General features: G+C 40.7%; 1 non-coding gene across 1 annotated transcript; it reads right to left on the bottom strand.

Moving 5' to 3' along the window:
* Positions 1 to 289: 289 nt before the first annotated feature.
* Positions 290 to 396, bottom strand: LOC112416825 (small nucleolar RNA R71). The gene has a single exon (XR_003007340.1). It is a non-coding gene; the product is annotated as a small nucleolar RNA R71 (small nucleolar RNA).
* Positions 397 to 3,727: the final 3,331 nt, after the last annotated feature.

Below are 3,727 nucleotides of genomic sequence, written 5' to 3'. Positions count from 1 at the left end.
GGTTGAGGGTAGTAAATTTGAAATAAAGCCTGCACTTATTTACCTAGTGCAGCAAAATCAATTTTTTGGATCACCCGCTGAGGATCCGAATCTTCATGTTTCAATTTTTCTAAGACTCATTGGAACTTTGAAGGCAAACCAAGAGGCCGTAAGGCTACACCTCTTTCCTTTCTCTTTGAGGGATAGAGCTAGTGCTTGGTTTCATTCATTGCAAATTGGTTCTATCACTTCATGGAACCAAATGAGGAAGGCATTTCTTTCCCAATTCTTTCCCCATAGTAAAACTGCTCAATTAAGGAGTCAAATCACACAATTCACTCAAAAAGATGGTGAATCTCTTTACAATGCGTGGGAGCGTTTCAAAGAAATGCTTAGGCTTTGCCCCCATCATGGTTTTGAGAAATGGCTCATTATCCACACTTTTTATAATGGTCTTTTGTTTTCCACAAAAATGAATGTTGATGCAGCTGCAGGTGGAGCTTTGATGAATAAAACTTACACAGGAGCATATGATTTGATCGAGAACATGGCACAAAACCAATATCAGTGGAAAAGTGAGAGAGTTATCACTGAAGGTACTCCTCCAACCTCTAAAAAAGAGACAGGTATGTACCAGGTTTCTACCCTTGATCATCTATCTGCTAAGGTGGACACACTTCTTCAAAAATTTGATAAATTAACTGTAAGTGTCGTCACACCTGCTCTTGTTTCACCACCTTGTGAATTTTGTGGAATACTTGACCATACTGGTGTTGAATGCAAACTAGGTAGTGTTGCTAAAAGTCCCGAGCAAAATTCTTATACCTTTGGACAACAAACAACACCACCCGTCTATGCAAACAACCAAAGAGTCCCTCAGAAATCCAGCTTGGAAATTTTACTAGAAAAACATGCTATGGAGCAATCCAAGCAATTTAAAGAACTTAAAAATCAAACTGGATTTTTGAATGACTTTCTTGTCAAGCTTACATGTAAAGTGGACTCCATTGCTACTCACACTAGAATGCTAGAAACTCAAATTTCTCAAGTAGCCCAAAAAGTAGCTACTTCCTCTCAAACCCCCGATGTCTTTCAATGTCAAACTGAAGCCAACCCCAAAGGCCTTATAAATGCTATTCAACTTAGGGACGGTAAGCAGTTAGAGGACACCATTATGAAAACTAAGACAATTGAGGGAGAGATAGAGAGTGAAAAGCAACAAGGTGAGAAAGTCATAGGAGAGAGTGATAAGCCAATCGTTTCACCACCTTATAAACTCAAAATCCATGTCCCACAAAGGCTTGCTAAGCCTAACCTCATAGTGATTGAGAGTTTTTCCACCCCTTGTGTGATTGAGAGTGAAACCATTGTAAAAACTATGTGTGATTTGGGAGAGAATCTCAAGTTGATGCCACTATCCCTTTGGGAAAGATTGGGTATTGGGTAGAGAAACCTTCTATTCGTCAAGCTAATGACTTTAAACGAGCGCTTCGTGGGAGGCAACCCACGGGTTTAACCACTTTTGTTTTGTTTTGTTTGTTTTTAATTGTTTTTGTAGGTAATTGTCCGAGTATGATTCGAGAAAACGGAGAAATTTTGAAGCCAATTCATCCAGAACCTTGGCACGGCCCGTGCTCACACTGGCACGGCCGTGCCAGACCTTGCCCTCCAAAAAACTAGCCCACATCCAGAAAGTTGGCACGGCCCGTGCTAAGGTTGGCACGGCCGTGCCCGACTCCAGGTAAAGATAAACCTCACCTTTCATCTAATTCTTCCCTCATTCTCCACCACAAACTTCTCTCTCCATTCAAACTTCTCTCAAAAACCTCCATAACCATAAAATTTCAAACCTCCATATCTCCCCAAAACCTCACCATTTCACAAAATTTCTTCACCCAATCAACCACAACCCCCATTTCAATCATAACCCTTCACTCAAAAACAACTTTCCTCCATCCCTACCAAATATCATCAAATTCGTAGCCCCCATTCACCTACCTAAAAACCCACAAATTCTTCACCAATTCACCCAACCCAACTCCTAACACTTACTCAAACCCCAACCCCATCACCCAACCAACCATTTCCACCAAAAACATTTCCCAAAACCCAACCTTCACCCAAAACACAAAAGGTCAACCAAGGTTACGGATTAATGGCATCTAGGAAAGGTGGAGCAAGCTCTTCCGGAGGACCACAATCAAAGAAGAAAACGCAAGCCAAGAATCATGGCATAATCTTCAAGGACACCAAGCAAAGGGACAAGTATAAAATTCTTCTCTCTAAACCCTTGCATCCTTGTCGATATCCAGATCCTTATACTTTGAGTGTGCTAGGACTAAGGGATAATGTGTTTATCTTACTAGGAAATTTAGGATGGGTTGATATGCTTAGACCTATGAAAGGTTTCGAAAATTTCACTTATGAATTCTTAAGTTCTATTGAATTTACGAAGGATAAAGTGAATTTTGACAACCCCGACCATAGAGTCTCTTTCCGACTTTTGAATATGGATTATGAGATGTCTCTTGAAAATTTCTGTTTAGAGATGGACTTCGCAAATGCGGGGTTCACCCATGACGCTTGGAATCCAAATTTAAAGTCGGAAAACTATGACCCCGCTCTCTTTTGGAAACGCATTACCGGGTTAAGGCAATATAATCCTCGCAACAATAAGGCTAGTAACATTCACAACCCAGTACTTAGATACCTCCAGAGAGTCATGGCTTGTACCATTTGGGGTAGAAAAGAGGTAGGAACAACTAGGACGGATGAACTTTTTATGCTTTGGGCAATGCTTAGTAACAATCCCGTTAATACCTATTTCTACCTACTTGATTACCTTTCCTCCATAGGAGCTAGACCTGATAATAGAGCTGAGATAGTAGTCGGTGGAATCATTACCTTCATCGCTAGGAAGTTTGGAGTGGGTGAGGAAGATTGGATAAATCCAATTGAGGGCAACAATAGGCTTAACATTGAAACCCTTGTTGCTATGAACTTCATTAAGATTCACCGACCCATGACTTATGCACTTCAACTTCGCATACCCCTTTTGGTTCTACTTCCTAACCCATCTCGGACTAACCCCGAGGTGGAGGAAAATTTGTTGTATGTTGGTGATGGATTACAGGTACATGAAGAGCGTAATCAAGGTGACGAAGAAGGTGCACACATGCACCATGAAGAGGAGCCCCATGACCATAACGACAACAATGAAAGATGGGCATGGCTGCAAACCGAGGTACAAAGGATAAGCACCGAGCAACAAAGGCAAGGTGTTGAATTATCCGGGCTAAGAAATGATGTCCTACGGGGCAACCGCATATCCGAAGAAAATAACCAAATGCTTCGGAACATGATGCAACACTTCAACCTCCAAGGCCCTCCCTATGGACCTCAATAAAAATGTGAGCTTTCCTCTTCCTCTTTTTCACCTTATCTCTTCAATCTCTATCTCACTCTTCTTCCTCTCCTTCTCTTTTATTTTTCTTTTATCTTGAATCATTGAGGACAATGCTTCTCCTAAGTGTGGGGGGAGCCTAATAAAGTGTCTTTAGTCGTAGTGTTTCCAAACTCCCTTGAACTTTATTCTTTTGTTTTGTTTTATTGTAAAAGGCATGGTTAAGTAGCTAATTTTTATTGAAAATATCATGACACAAAAATTTTCATTGTCTCCTCTTATTTGATTGATTCTTGTACATAAAAGCAAACTCTTGTGTTTTAAGTCTTCTTGATATACCCACAT

Source organism: Medicago truncatula, chromosome 7 (assembly GCF_003473485.1).
Source record: "Medicago truncatula cultivar Jemalong A17 chromosome 7, MtrunA17r5.0-ANR, whole genome shotgun sequence".
Lineage (NCBI taxonomy): Eukaryota > Viridiplantae > Streptophyta > Magnoliopsida > Fabales > Fabaceae > Medicago > Medicago truncatula.
Note: the sequence above shows the minus strand (reverse complement) of the source record. Positions and strands in the feature narration are given on the sequence as shown.